The sequence below is a fragment of the Triturus cristatus genome, chromosome 2_1 (genome assembly GCF_964204655.1).
Source record: "Triturus cristatus chromosome 2_1, aTriCri1.1, whole genome shotgun sequence".
Classification (NCBI taxonomy): domain Eukaryota; kingdom Metazoa; phylum Chordata; class Amphibia; order Caudata; family Salamandridae; genus Triturus; species Triturus cristatus.
Genome location: NC_140581.1, coordinates 976,853,343 through 976,870,460, shown reverse-complemented (window position 1 = coordinate 976,870,460; position 17,118 = coordinate 976,853,343). Strand labels below are relative to the sequence as shown.

At 42.2% G+C, this 17,118-nt stretch overlaps 1 protein-coding gene across 3 annotated transcripts in view; it reads left to right on the top strand.

The window, feature by feature from the left end:
* Positions 1–17,118, top strand: part of LOC146866150 (glycine N-acyltransferase-like protein 2) — a 196,182-nt gene that overhangs the window by 38,278 nt on the left and 140,786 nt on the right. The gene's annotated exons all lie outside the window — the stretch shown is intronic.

Genomic DNA, 17,118 nt, shown 5'->3' with positions numbered 1-17,118 from the left:
CATTGAATAGTTGAAATTGCCTTTTGTTTGATAGCAGACTACAGTATCTTTTCATATTTTGTACATCATTCCACACAATTTTGCCTCCGGTACCCTTAGGGGATACGAATTATAATTCCCTATATGGCATATAATATTTGGTATCCCCGGTGTTTCTCGTGTTAGAAGTTACCTGGATTCAATTTGACTTTCCCTTATGTTGACTGGAGGAGCACAGTATTTCTATACCAAATGTCACCCTTCCTTTTGCTTTCCAACATCATTTAATGTGGGGATACCAAATATTATGGCTCACTCATTGCTGTAATATCTTGTATCCCGTATGTTTCATGGGTTACCCTTTAGCCATTGACCAATTGAATTTGCCTTTTATTTGATAGCACACTACAGTATCTTTTCACATTTTGTACATCATTCTACAAGATTTTGCCTCCGATACCCTTAGGGGATACCACTTATAATAGCCTATACAGCCTATAATATTTGGTATCCCCAGAGTTTCTCGGGTTAGAAGTTCCCAGGATTCAATTTGACATCGCCTTATATTGGCTGGAGGAGTACAGTATTTCTATGCCAAATGGCACCCTTCTTTTTGCTTTCCAACATCATTTACTATGGGATACCAAACATTATGGCTCACACAGTGCTGTAATATCCCGTATCCCCTAGGTCTCATGGGTTACCCTTTAGCCATTGACCAATTGAATTTGCCTTTTATTTGATAGCAGACTACAGTATCTTTTCACATTTTGTACATCATTCCACAAGATTTTGCCTCCGGTACCCTTAGGGGATACCAAATATGATAGCCTTTACTGCCTATAATATTTGATATCCCCAGCGTTTCTCGGGTTAGAAGTTACCAGGATTCAATTTGACATCGCCTTATGTTGGATGGAGGAGCACAGTATTTCCATACAAAATAAAACCCTTCCTTTTGCTTTCCAACATCATTTACTATAGGGATACCAAATATTATGGCTCACGCATTGCCATAACATCTCGTATCCCCTATGTTTCATGGGATACCCTTTAGCCATTGACCAATTGAGTTTGCCTTTTGTTTGATAGCAGTCTACAGTATTTTTTCACATTTTGTACTTCATTCCACAAGATTCTGCATCCGGTACACTTAGGAGACACCAAATATAATAGCCTATACGGCCTATAATATTTGGTGCCCTCAGCGTTTCTCAGGTTAGGAGTTACCAGGATTCAATTTGACATCGCCTTATGTTGGATGGAAGAGCACAGTATTTCTACACGAAATAGCACCCTTACTTTTGCTTTCCAACCTGATTTACTGTGGGGAAACCAAATATTATGTTTCACGCATTGCCGTAATATCTCGTATCCCGTATGTTTCGTGGGTTACCCTTTAGCCATTGACTAATTGAATTTGCCTTTTATTTGATAGCAGACTACAGTATCTTTTCAGAATTTGTACATCATTTCACAAGATTTTGCATCCGTACCCTTGGGGGATACCAAATTTAAAAGCCTATACGGCCTATATTATTTGGTATCCCCAGTGTTTCTTGGGTTAGCAGTTACCAGAATTCAATTTGACTTCGCCTTATGTTGGATGGAGGAGCACAGTATGTCTATACCAAATAGCACCCTTCCTTTTGCTTTACAACATCATTTACCAGGAGGATACCAAATATTATGGCTCACGCATTGCTGTAATATCTCATATCCCCTATGTTTCATGGGTTACCCTTTAGCCTTTGAATAGTTGAAATTGCCTTTTGTTTGATAGCAGACTACAGTATCTATTCATATTTTGTACATCATTCCACACGATTTTGCCTCCGGTACCCTTAGGGGATACGAATTATAATTCCCTATATGGCATATAATATTTGGTATCCCCGGTGTTTCTCGTGTTAGAAGTTACCGGGATTCAATTTGACTTTCCCTTATGATGGCTGGAGGAGCACAGTATTTCTATACCAAATGTCACCCTTCCTTTTGCTTTCCAACATCATTTAATGTGGGGATACCAAATATTATGGCTCACTCATTGCTGTAATATCTTGTATCCCGTATGTTTCATGGGTTACCCTTGAGCCATTGAAAAGTTGAAATTGTCTTTTGTTTGATAGCAGCTACCGTATCTTTTCACATTTTGTACATCATTCCACAAGATTTTGCATCCGGTACCCTTAGGGGATACCAAATATAATAGCCTATACGGCCTACAATATTTGGTATCCCCAGTGTTTCTTGGGTTAGAAGTTACCAGGATTCAATTTGACATTGCTTTATGTTGGATGGAAGAGCACAGTATTTGTATACCAAATAGCAACCTTCTTTTTGCTTTCCAAAATCATTTACTGTGAGGATACCAAATATTATGGCTCACACATTGCCACAACATCTCGTATCCCCTATGTTTCATGGGATACCCTTTAGCCATCGACCAATTGAGTTTGACTTTTGTTTGATAGCAGTCTACAGTATTTTTTCAGATTTTGTACTTCATTCCACAAGATTCTGCATCCGGTACACTTAGGAGACACCAAATATAATAGCCTATACGGCCTATAATATTTCGTGTCCTCAGCGTTTCTCAGGTTAGGAGTTACCAGGATTCAATTTGACATTGCCTTATGTTGGATGGAAGAGCACAGTATTTCTACACGAAATAGCACCCTTACTTTTGCTTTCCAACCTGATTTACTGTGGGGATACCAAATATTATGTCTCACGCATTGCCATAATATCTCATAACACCTATGTTTCATGGGTTACATGACCAATTGAATTTGCCTTTTATTTGATAGCAGACTACAGTATCTTTTCACATTTTGTACATCATTCCACAGGATTCTGCATCTGTACCCTTAAGGGATACCAACTATAATAGCCTATAAGGCCTATAATATGTAGTATCCCCAGTGTTTCTAGGGAGAAGTTATCAGGATTCAATTTGACTTCGCCTTATGTTGGATGGGTGAGCACAGTATTTCTATGCCAAATCGCACCATTCCTTTTGCTTTCCAACGTTGGTTACTATGGGGATACCAAATATTGTGGTTCACACATTGCTGTAATTTCTCCTATCCCCTACATTTCTTGGGCTACCATTCAGCCTATGACCAGTTGAGGTTGACATTCATTTGATAGCAGACTACAGTAGCTGTTCACATTTTATATATCGTTCCACAACATTTTACATACGTTTCCTTTAGGGGATACCATATATAATGGGCTATTTCAGCTATAATTTTTGATATCCCCTGTGTTTCTTGGGTTAGAACTTACCAGGATTCATTTTGATATGGTCTTAAGTGGGACGGGTGAGCACAATATTTGTATGCCTAATAGCACCCTTCCTTTTGCTTTCCAGCATCGGTTACTTATGGGATACTGTAGGAGACTAGGATCTGCTAACTATGGTTACCCTCACTTTTTGCTGATGTTTCACTGTTTTTTTACTTTAGTCTGGCTGGGGCCCTGCTATCCAGGACCCGAACCTAGCTGCTTTCTCTCTAATTTGATTACATGTACCATAGGTACACTCCAGTTTGGTTACTGGGGTACCCTTGTGAGTCCCTAGTATATGGTACAGTAGGTACTAAGTGCATAGGTACCCCAGAGGCCTATCAGGGACTGCAGCATATATTATGCCACCCCTGGGAAGCCTTCCAAAATGACACCACAGGACTGCTACTGCAGCCTGGGTAAGGTGGTGCATGCACCCCTTACTGAGATATAGGCTACCTATATGTACCTTAAATCACTACACATAGAGACCTATCAGTCACCCCATGGCAGGCCTTATCAATCCTGAGGGCAGGGTTCTTGGTTTCGTGTGAGTGGGTGCCCATGCATGAGCAGGGCCCCTCTGCAGCCTTCGGAACCTATTCTGTGATGCAGCCTGACCATATACTCTTAAGTGCATTATATCCTCGCGGTAAATGCTAACTTTGGGATGGCTGCACGGAAACATGTCGTGTTTGGTGTCAAACACATTGGAATCCTACCCCCCCCCCCCCCCCAGCCAGTCCTGGCAGCGGGGGTAGAATTCCACCCTTCTAGAGGGAGAGACATGTACACAACGGTCTACCCGGTAACAGTTTAAAAGAGCCCTGGCATTACAAAATAGATACTGCAGCCACAGACACGAGTCTGGCCTCCTGCTGCTGACCGAAACTCCATCAGGGGAGGCCTGGACAATAGGTTTCCTGTCACAGGGAGGTGTAACCACCTCCCAGACAGGCTTTAGTGAATTTGATCTGGGTGGGTGCACTCTGAGAGTGCTTTGAAGTCTGCACTGGGGGCACATTTGGTGTCCCTGTGCATAGTCCAGTTCAAACCGGTTGCAGGGGCTACCAGCCCCTGCTCTGGCATGAAACTGGACAAAGGAAATGGGTGTATCCACCCCTCTTTCCAAACCCTCCCATAGGTGGATCCCCAGAGTAAGTCCAACCCCTTTCTTAGGTATAAGTAAGGAACCCTTGGCAACATGACTTTCGATATCCCTGGACGAAACTCTGCAACTGAATCCTGGAACTTCGACGCTCTACTCAAGACTAGAGGACAGAAGAAATCTCCCTTGGGGTCAAGGAGTGACTCCCTTGCTTGGCAAGCAACAACGAAGCATTTGCTGGTCTGCATCTCCGAAGCTCCTGACGGACTCCGAAGTATCTGCAGCCCAAAAAGAGGATTTACAGACTTTTCAGAGGCCAACCCGAGTCCCCAGCAAAGCTGAGACCTGCAGCCCTCGTGAGTGACGTGGAACCGGAACTCCTGGACACCGTGCACATTTGCAAGTACATTGACTTATCGATGTCTCTTGAAGTTGTGCTTTGGGTAACTTGTAGCCCAAGCCCCGAGCACCATCTGCACCGAAGATTGTGGGTCTACACTCCACGAGTGTTCCGTTAGCCCGCTTCTTGCATTTCCGTTCGAGGCTCCTTCACAATCCCTGGTCTGTCGACTGGTGGGTCCCTGTGAAGGCAACTCTCCAGACGTGCCCTGACTCCCCACCGCATGGTGATTCCCTCAGACCTTGCTGGTTCGCACCGAAGCATTTTTCTCCTTTCTGCGTGGGTTGCTGTTGCCAAGGCTTGTTGGGTCCAATCCGGGCACCGACACCGCAGCACTCGACATCCTTCGTGGGACAGCTCGAATCCAGCTCCTGGTCATCGTCAATGCCTCCTGGTCCTCATGGCTGAAGTGTCAAGCTTCACCTCTTTCACCTGAAACACCCGACATCGGTGGGCATTCGTCTATCATACCCCCTGGTCACTGGCTAGTGACCCAGACTCTGTCCTCTCTGCTTTCAGGTTCTTCTCATCTTTGATCCAGGCTTGGATCACCCCAGACACTTTCCACTTCGACGGCAGCAGCACTTTGAAGCAGATCGCCATTGAAAACGACGACAATTCCCGACACCAAACGACACCTATGCACCCGGCTTCCTGGGTGAGGTAACTCGAGTACTCCGGTGCTACCATGGGTGTTGGCCCTAGAACCCCTTAAGTCTAAAGGGGTTTGCTAAAAGTCCTCCTCCAAGTGTCCTTTATCGTTAAATTTCCAACCGCGACTTTCCCCGTTGAAGTTAACGGCGATCCGCGGCAGGGTTCAGACACTGCACGCGTCCCCTGTGGGTCCCCTGTGTCACTACCCAAGGTAGTGGTGGTTCCTTGTGGCCCCAGCACTTCTACGGGCTCTAGGCCTTGTGTCTAGCAAAGTCGTGGTTCTTATACCACTTTATTGATATATGGTTTGGTACACCCCTAGGGCTCGTCATATATTGTGCTAAATTACTGTGTGCTATTAAGTGTTATGTATGTACTTTTACCTCTAGCCCCATAAAGAGACTAGTAGGGTGTGTTTAGAATAAATACATATATTTTATATATATACCTGGTGTGGTTCTCCTTTCATTTGGTCATTCACAAGATTATAGACTGGTAAAATAAGCTGCTTTAAATTCCTTCAAGACTTAGCCTGAAGGCTGCTCTCCATAGCTACCACTAGGATAGTTTTCAATGAAGGTTGTCTTTAACCTATCACCTCTAAGGGGCTGTTTGGACTGGTGCATGGTGCCCACTACCACTAGGGGACAGCATATACCAGGCCAACTTCTCACAGATACCAAATATTATTGCTTATGCATTGCTGTAATATCTTGTATCCCCTATGTTTCATTGGCTACCCCTGAGACATTCGCCAGTTGAAGTTGCCCTTTATTTGTTAACAGACTACAACATCTTTTCACATTTTATACATCGTTCCACAACATTTTACATACGGTTCCTTTTGGGGATACCTGATATAATGGGCTAAACCATCTATAATATTCGGTATCCCCTGTGTTTTTCAGGTTATAACTTATCAGTATTCAATTTTACATGGTCTTATGTTGGACAGGTGAGCACAATATTTCCATGCCAAATAGCACCCTTCCTAATGCTTTCCAATATCGGTTATTATGGGGATACCAAATATTATGGTTGATGGTTTGCTGTAATATCTCATATCCCCTATATTTCATGGGCTACCCTTTAGACGTTGAAGTTGCCTTTTATTTGTTAGCAGACTACAGTATCTATTCACATTTTCTACTTCACTCCACAAGATTTTACATCTAGTTCCCTAAGGGGATACCAAATATAATGACCTCAACCGCCTATAATACTTGGTGTCCCTTGTGTTTCTCGGGTTATAACATACCAAGATTCAATTTGACATGGTCCTATGTTGGATAGGCGTGCACAGTGTTTCTATCGTAAGTAGCACCCTTCCTTTTGCTTCTCAACATCATTTACAATGGGGATACCAAATATTATGGCTCACGCATTGTTGTAATATCTTGTGTACCCTACGTTTCATGGGTTTCCCTTTAGTCATTAACCACTTGAATTTGCCTTTTATGTGATAGCAGACTACAGTACCTTTTTACATTTTTTACATAATTCCACAATATTTAACATCTGGTTTCCTTTAGGGATACCAAATATAATGGCCTATACTGGCTATAATATCTGGTATCCCCAGTGTTTCTTGGGTTAGAACATTCCAGGATTCAATTGGACATGGTCTTATGTAGAATGGGTGAGCAAAGTATTTCTATGCCAAATAGCACCCTTCCTCTTGCTTTCCAACATTGTTTACAATGGGGATATCAAATATTATAGCTCAGCATTGCTGTAATATCTTGTATACCCTATGTCTGATAGGTTACCCTTTAGCCATTTACCAGTTGAAGTTGCCTTTTATTTGATAGCAGACTTTAGTATCTTTTCACATTTTTTACATCATTCCACAAGATTGTACATCCGGTTCCCGTAGGGCATGGGTACTCGCAAACATTTGCCAAGAGGCCACAAAATACAGTCTGCGGTGTGACCGAGATCCGCATTGATGCCAGCAGGGTGGCAGTAGGGGTCTGGGTGTGTCAGGGATTGTGTAAGGAGGTGTAAAAAAAATGTTAAGTAAACAGGCAAGCATTTATTTGCAGGTTAATAAACCTTTGACTGTTTATTTAAAAAATAAATCTGAATATTACTGTTCAGATGATCATACTGCTTTTCACCAGGGGGGCCGCGCGTAAAGGTTAAGAGAGCCGCAAGCGGCTCCCTGGCCGTACTTTGAGTATCACTGCCTTAGGCGATACTATGTACAATGGCCTATACCAGCTATAATATTTGGTATCTCCTTTGTTTCTTGTGTTAGAACTTATCAGGATTCAATTTCACATGGTCTTATGTTTGATGGGTGAGCACAGTATTTCTTATTGCAAATAGCACCCTTCCTTATGCTTTCTAATATCGTTTACAATGGGGATACCAAATACTATGGCTCACGGATTGCTGTAATATCTGTTGTCCCCTACGTTTGATTGGTTACCATTTGGGCATTGACCACTTGAAGTTGCCTTTTATTTGATAGCAGATTACAGGGTCTTTTCAAATTTTTAACATCATTCCACAAGATTTCTCACCCTGTTCCCTTAGGAGATACTAAATATAATGACTTATACCACCTATAATATTAGGTATCCCCTGTGGTTCTTGGGTTAGAACTTTCCAGGATTCAATTTGACATGGTCTTTTGTTGAATGGTGAGCACAGTATTTCTCAGCTAAATAGCACCCTTCCTTTTGCTTTCTTACGTAATTTATTATGGGGATACCAAATACTATATCTCACGAATTGCTGTAATATCTTGTATACCCTATATTTCATTTGTTACCATTTAGCCACTGACCACTTGAAGGTACCTTTTATTTGAATGCAGACTATAGTATCTTTTTACATTTTTTACATCATTCCACAAGATTTTACATCTGGTTCCCTTTGGGGATACCAAATATAATGACTTCTACCGCCTATAATATTTGGTATCTTCTGTGTTTCTCGGGTACTAACATACCAAGATTCTATTTGACATGGTCTTATGTTGGATGGGTGAGCACAGTATTTCTATGCTTTTTTTTAAATCATTGCACAAGATTTTACATTTGGTTCCTTTGGAGGATATCTTACATTATCACCTTGTTTCTCAGGTTAGAAGTTAACAGGATTCAATTTGACGTCGCCTTATGTTGGATGGGGGAGCACAGTATTTCTATACCAAATTGCACCCTTCCTTCTGCTTTCCAACATCATTAAGTATGGGGATACCAAATATTATGGCTCTTGCATTGCTGTAATATGTCGTATCCCCTACGTCTCATGGGTTACCCTTTAACCATTGACCACTTGAAGTTGCTGTTTATTTGATAGCAGACTACAGTAACTTTTCACATTTTTTACATATTTCCACAAGATTTTACATCCGGTTCCCTTAAGGGATACCTGTTTTAATGGGCTATACCAGCTATAATATTTTGTATCCCCTGTGTTTCTCTGGTTAGAACTTACCAGTATTCAATTTGACATGGTCTTATGTTGGACAGGTGAGCACAATATTTCTATGGCAAATAACACCCTTCCTCTTGCTTTCAAACATCGGTTATTATGGGGATACCAAATATTATGGCTCACGTATTGCTGTAATATGTCATATCCCCTAGGTTTCATGGGCTACCCTTTAGATATTCACCAACTGAAGTTGCCTTTAATTTGTTAGCAGCCTACACTATCTATTCACATTTTTTACTTCACTTGACAAGATTTTACTTCTGGTTCCCCAAGGGTATACCAAATATAATGACCTCTACTGCCTATATTATTTGGTGTCCCATGTGCTTCACGGTTATAACATACCAAGATTCAATTTGACATGGTCCTATGTTGGATGGGTGTGCACATTGTTTCTATCGCAAATAGGACCCTTCCTTTTGCTTCACAACATCGTTTACTATGAGGATACCAAACATTATGGCTCATGCATTGCTGTAATATGTTGTATCCCCTCCGTCTCATGGATTACCCTTTAAACATTGACCACTTGAAGTTGCCGTTTATTTGATAGCAGACTACAGTAACTTTTCACATTTTTTACATAATTCCACAAGATTTTACATCTGGTTCCCTTAAGGGATACCAAATATAATGGCCTATACCGACTATAATATCTGGTATCCCTGGTATTTCTTGGGTTAGAACTTACCAGGATTCAATTGGACATGGTCTTATGTTGGATGGGTGAGCACAGTATTTCTATGCCAAATAGCACCCTTCCTCTTGCTTTCCAACATCGGTTACTATGGGGATACCAAATATTATGGCTCACGTATTGCTGTAATATCTCATATCCCCTATGTTTCACAGGTTACCCTTTAGCCGTTCAACAGTTGAAGTTGCCTTTTATTCCACAAGATTGTACATCCGGTTCCCTTAGGGGATACCAAATCAATTGGGCCATATGCATCAACACATTTTCCCATAGACACACAATGGGCAAAACTCTTTGATGCATCTGGCCAATAGTGATCTCTACCACCTAATATATTTGGTATCCCCTGTGTTTCTCGGGGTAGAACCTACCAGGATTCAATTTGACATGGTCTCATGTTGGATAAGTGGGTACGGTATTTCTATGCCAAATACCACCTTTCCTTTTGCTCTCCAACGCAATTTACTAAGGTGATACCAAATATTATGGCTCAGGCATTGCTGTAATATCTTGTGTCCCCTACGTTTCTTGGGTTTCCCTTTAGCCATTTACCACATTTTTAACATCATTCCAAAAGATTTTACATCAGGTTGCCTTAAGGGATACCAAATACCTCTACCATCTATAATATTTGTTATGCCCTTTGTTTCTTGGGGTAAAACCTACCAGGATTCAATTTGACATGTTCTTATGTTGGATGGGTGAGCACGGTATTTCTATGCCAAAGAGCACCTTCCTTCTGCTTCCCAACATAGTTTACTATGGAGATACCAAATATTATGACTCAAGCTCTGCTGTAATATCTCATGCCCCCTACATTTTATGGGTTACCATTTAGCCATTGACCACTTCAAGTTACCTTTTATTTGATAGCAGACTACAGTTAATTTTCACATTTGTGATTTAATTACGCTAGCTTTTACATGTGGTTCCTTTAGGAGATACCCAGTGTAATGCCTCATGAGAGCTATACTATTTGGTATCCCCTATGTTTCTCGGGTTAGTTCTTACCAGGATTCAATTTGACATGGCCTTCTGGGTCAACACAGTTTTTTCCTGCCAAATAGCCCCCTTCCCTGTGTTTTCCAACATCTTTTTCTAAGGAGAAAATAAATATTAAGACTCCTGCATTGCTGTAATGTCTGGTATCCCCTACTTTTCAAGGGTTACGTTTAGCCGCTGACCAATTCATGTTGCATTTTTATAGCAGATTACAATATTTTTCACACTTTTTATTCCATTACAAAAGCGGTTCCTTCCTCTATTTGAAAAAATCTTTCTATTGTGTATGGATTTTCGTCATTTTTATGTATTATATATGCTTTTTAATTGATGATTTCAAGCGATTTGGTTCACTTTTGCACAGCTTTCGTACATTTTATTTGTTGCCCTAAATGTAATGTGTAAAGATTTGGCATTAAAGATCTGAACAATCTGGCAATTTTTATAGTATTTGACTTGATCAGTGTTGCGGTCATTATGGAATTATGTCCGAGTCCATTGAGGTGAATGTTTGAACAAATGTTTGTAGAAACAAAGTTGTGGTTGTTTGAAGTCCCAAAAGGAGATTTTTTATACTTTTTAGTCTTACATGGAGCCTTGTCCCTTTGGTCCGGGGGCCCCTCTCCATTTACCGTCCTATCAAGAATATTGAGGACAAAAATATCATAAGGGTAGGTGTCTATAGTTAAGCAAAGTTTGACTATATATAACTCCATATATATGTACCTTGACAATACTCTATAGCATCAAAGTACATAGACTTGGAGTTAATAATAGTAAATTTAAACTTACCTATTTGCATTTACCTTCTCAATAGTTTCGTCCTTGATATTCTTGACATTAGATTCTGTCCACACCATATTTATTTCCGATATTCTGTTAGTGATGCCATAAAAGCATTCTTCTTAGTGCAGTGTTTGTGTGTGATATTGAAAAGAACAACACTGGGCTCTCGAATCACCCCTGCGTCTCTGAATCCCTGTTTAGGGACTGTTAGCAGTGGCGGCTCCTCTGTGATAGAGGAGGAGAATCCCCCACTGCAGGATGAGAAATAAAATGATAATAAAACAATTTTATTATCGTTTTAGTTTTCACTGGCAGCCAACGCTGCCGAGTCTAGGGGTGGACCAAGCAATCCTTTCGTGACAGTGCAGGGACTGGGAGTAGGAGTGGAGGGCACTTGTAAGTGACATGCCAGTTTGGTCCGCCGTCTTAGGCCATCCAAATAGACATACACACTTAGATTTCTTAATCCAGCAGTATGTACAGCCCGGTGGTGAAATTACATAGACTCCCAGTCTAGTTAGCACCTAACCAGGCTGCTAAAACCAATCCAGGCACTGCTCTCATAGCATCAGAGCAGTGCCTGGATTGGGTGGGGAGTTTGGGAGCCTGTGCTGGACCAGGGACTTCCGGAAGAGAGAAGCACTGAGGCGGCAGGTAGTGGGAGCGGCAGCGGGACTAGCAGGTAAGAGCTTTTTAAAATTATTTGCCCCCCGCGCTGTCACACTATTTTATGTTGGCAGCAGCTGCTGCTGACGGTTAGTAACCCAAAAGCCAGACACAACTTCAACTATGTATTGGGTTGTGCAAGGCTACAACCTGTCTTTCACATTCAAGCTCTGGTGCATTGAACTAAATTCACTTGTGTGACCTGTTAGTGTGAAAACAAGTCTTGTAGATCTAAGCCAGCGCCTTAGTTTATGAAACATCACGACATGCAGATTACCCAAAGGATCCTTCAATAGCCCTCATAAACAAACTACCTCTAGTGTGCCTCAAGACAGATCAAATTGAATATAGCACTCAATAGGAAGACCTAAGTATTCATAATTTCAGGCCCCATCTGATGGCCATTAGGCCAATCCCTGGAAGGTGGGTTCGATGACACATTTTTATGGTAAACAATATTGTTAACAAAAAAATTGTGTTAAAAATATTGTTTGCCACAATATTGTGTTCCTATAAAAATGAAGATTGTGTCAAAATATCAAAAAAATATTGTAAACAGTAATATCATCCAAAAATCTAACTTTAGTCATATACATACAGTTTAAAGTAGTAAAAAGTAGTAATAAATAAAATTAATATGTAAAGTGAATACATTTAACTAATTATTTAGCACTATATATAAATATATTTGTATATAAAAAGACACATATACATATGTGTGGATGTTAAAGTAATAGACTGGATTAAACTAGTGTACAGTGGAATGCTATAGAGTGGGGATATGTATGGTAGAGTGAAGTGGCGCAGTGTGTCGTTCAGTGGAGTAGAGTGTCATAGCGGGGAGTAGAGTGGAGTGGCGTACAGTAAACTGTTCAGTGTAGTAGAGTTTGGTAGAGTGGAGTTGTATAGAGTGGAGTAGAGTGCAGTTGCATACAGTAGAGTGGAGTGGAGCATATGGGAGTAGTGTGTCATAGAGTAGAGTGAAGTAGTGTGTCATAGTGTAGAGTGGAGTAAAGTGGGATGGAGTGACCCAGAGGAAGTTACGTAGTGTGTTTTAGAGTGTTGTAGATTAGCATAGAGTAGAGTATTGTAAAGTGGAACAGATTGCAGTAGAGTGTTGTACAGTGGAGTGTAGGGCATACAATGGAGTATAGTGTTGTACAGTGGCATAGGGCATAGTACAGTGTTGTAGAGGGGAGTTGATTAGAGTATAGTAGAGCATTGTATAGTGAAGCAGCATTGAGTGGAGTGTCCTACAGTGGCACTGAGTGGGGTAAAATGTTGTACAGTGGAGTCTAGTGGAGTGGCATAGCATAGAGTGAAATAGAGTGTCATAGAGTGGAGTGCCATGCCATACAGTACAGTGCCATAGAGTACAGTGGAGTGACGTAACATAGAGTGTATTAAAGTGTCATACTGTGGAGTGGTGTGGCATGTCATATAGTCTAGGAAACTCATAGAGAGGAGTGGCATAGAGTCTAGTCTTGTAGAGTAAAGTGATGTTGAGTAGAGTACAGTGTGGTGGAGTGTGATACAGTGGAGTTGCATAGAATGTCTTAGAGCTGAGTGGCATAGAGTGGCATGGAGTGGCATTGAGTAGAGTAGTACAGTGGAGTTGTGTTTCATTGAGAAGCATGGAATAAATTGGGTCAGAGTGGTGTGGAGGGAGTAAAAGATAGTGGAGTAAAGTGTGGTAGAGTGGCATACAGAGGACTACAGTGATCTACATTGACATACACTGGAGTACAGTATTGTACAGTGGAGTAGCATACAATGGAGTATTCTGTGGTAGAGTGGAGTAGAGTGGTGTACAGTGACATAGAGTAAACTACTGTGGTGTGCACTAGGATAGACTGTAATACAGTGTTGTACACTGGAGTAGCATAGAGTTGAGTTGAGTTTGGACATCAGGTGGCAGACTCCCACATCCTTACGGCCACTCAAATGAACAGCATGATAAACCAGGATGGTGAATATATGGCTTTGTCAGTTGCAGGCTCCATGTACCACTACAGCAGTGATGATGGCACTCACAGGATGTACCACAAATTGGGCAGCACCTGGACAAGCGCCTCAGGCACACTACAAGACTGCTGGATAGCACACCGTTGGCTGTCTTGAAGTTTCTTGATGTGATTCCACACGAGTCGCACTGGGAAACAGTTGACATCACACAACTTCAGACAGCACAGGCTTGGCTTCCAGTGTCATTCAGCCTCTTTTGCTCACTCCACAGCTGAGAACATAGCTGGTCTTCTCCTCCTGGACAGCCTCTCCTCCAGTATGGCTAGGTCTAGGCTCTCTCCTTCACTCTCTGAGCAGTCATACAGTCTGCCTAGTGCTAGGCGGACACATGGCTTCTCCAGCTAGTTTTAAAGACTTCTGGTGATACAGACTCACCTCTGGGAGACTGGGTGACATGCAGATACCAGCCCTGCATCATATCACCTCTGTGAGTACTCTGCAAAACTTTCTCTTTCATGGTCAAGAGGAACTGGAGACCACATACACGTTTTTTGGACACAACCATTATACTCATTTTCCAGTCAGGACGTGGATCTACTACCTAAGGTGTTCCTTTTTTGATGTCTTCTTTGACTGTAGTACAGGCAAAAATGCAGATAACACAAAGCTTTTGTTGAAGGTAATGTCTCTCACAACACGTAGTTATGATGCTGGATCAAAGCAGCAGTATCCAATACACTGGCATTGTGAAGTCTGAAGTCTCTTCACCTGGCTATCATCCATCATCCTCTTTCCTGAAATAGCAATAAGGACATACAAAAAGGCAGACCCGGCCTTGAAACGTGCTCACCTTTAACAATAGAATCTCCGGGCACACTTCTTCTCCCCTACTAACCATCAAATAGTAGTATCCAGGATGAGCAACCCCTTGGTAAAAGGTCCTCATAAAATTTCCAAGGGTATCCCAGTCTCCATCCTCCCACGTGTCATTGTGTGGGTCTGCACTCTCCAGCCTCATTAATGCAGGCAATACACTCAAGCAAGTACATTTTGCTACAAACTTTTCTGTGAACTCCTCTTCCTTTACTCTGTGCCCTATAACCTGGTTGTCCAACTGACTAGTTGCCGTGAATAAGGCCCTAACTAGAGTCACGTTCTATACCAGTATTGGATACTGGTCTGCAGCTGAAAGATGAGTGCAGATTGAAGAGAGAAGAAGGGATTATTGCCCCAGGTTTCTGATAAAACTGGCCCACATGACAAGTCAGGAAAACAATTCCTCACCAGCTCACTTCATATCCGAAACTCTAGTTTAATTTCACCTTCCTCCATACATTCTCAAACATAAAAGAAACTAGGCTGTGTTATGCAATTTTCATCCTGTATTCTGCCAATAGTTTTTCCATTTATGTTATACATTTTGCATGCCATACACTACATTTTTGCTTTATCATTTACAGACATTTTCTTTAAATGACTCTGATAAATAGAATGCAATATAACTTAAATTGAAATTCAGTGAGAGATGCTTCCACTTATGCACCTACAGTTGCCACGTGTACCCATGTCATTGTTTTTACTTAGCAGAAACAAATTATTCCAGGGGCCACATTGTACAAAGTGCCCCAGGGGAGCAACGTGTGTTTGCGCCAGGGCACTTTGGTATTACAGAAGGGGCCACTGTGAGAAAGTGGCTCTGTATATACTGTTCCTTAATAGGTACACGGTGTACAGAGTCCACAGTCCCCCAGGGTTTGACAGAGGTTAAAGTTAGATATAACCTTACTCTCTAAAGTGGTAGCTTGGTCGAGCAGTAAGGCAGTATCAGAGGACAGTGTAAAGCATTTATTATACACGCTCAGTCAGCAAATAGTTTCACACACTCAATAACTGAACTCTAGGCCAATGGTTTATATATAAAAAAATATATGCTTGTTTTATTTTAGAACCAACACTTGGGTTTAAAATATACTTTCTCAACAGGAGATGTTTCATATAAATACTTTTGCAATATGCAATAGACTTTAGTAAACAGTTACAAGTGGTTGCAGTAGGCAACTCTATTTTTAAACACAACAATACATTGAGCTCAATGGTAAATTCAGGTTATTTGTAACAGATTACTTTTTAGATTACTTTTGGAATTCCAGGACTAGATCCTAGCTTCAGTCCTGGGGCAGTTCTCAGAATCAAGTGATGAAAGTCGACTGAAGTACTGTAATGATTTTTAACTAATATTTAGCTATTTTAAAAGTTGACACTTAAAAAATATTTCCCGACACCTAAAGGCACCCCTGCACGCAGCACCCCACGGCCCCCTGTGCCCAATCCCGGGGTACCTACCTATCCTCCAACTACCCAACTTACCTCTCGAAGGGGTGGTGGCACCTGAAGAGTCCTCGTCCCCGAGCTTGCAGCCTTTTTCTAAACCGGCGATTTCCCATTGAAATCCATTGAGCGCCCGACGGCTCAAAAGCCCCCTGCACCCAGCCGCCCGAGTGGCCCTAGCAGTGAAAACTCTACACCTACCTACTTCCCCACTTGCCCTGAGTAAGTGACCGTGGGGTCGTCCTCAGGGTCTTTGTTCACTCCGGCACTGGCCAGGCTCGGCTGGTGCAGAGTTTGCTGGGTTCGCGATTCCGGGCTGCTGCCAGGGGTTAGAGATAGGTTTCGAGTAGAGCCTCTACTCATGGGAGTCCCAGGGGCTTAGAGCCAAAAGGTAGCCAGGTCCTCCGGGGTTGGTAAGTTTGCTGGCCACAAGAGATGCCGCGCTGGAGCAGGAGCAGGTTCGAGGGTCGACAGGCCGGTAGGGCTGGGGCCAAAGCAGTTGGTGTCTTCCTCTTTTCAGCAGCTGCAGGGCAGGTCTTTGTTCTTCTTGCTCTTCTTGTAGTTTCGAATCTGGAATCTGGGGAAGGAAGGTTCAGGGTGCCCCTAAATACTAGATTTAGAGGCGTCACAGGTAGGTGAAGGGCAGGGGCCAATGGGTCCCTGTACTGGGGTGGGTACACCCCCTATCCTGCCTCTCTCCTGTGGGAGGGGGGCAGGAGCCTAGTCCTGATTGGGCAGGGCTTCCCATGTTCAAGATGGCGAGAGCCCGGAGATGTGCTTCACCTCGCCACC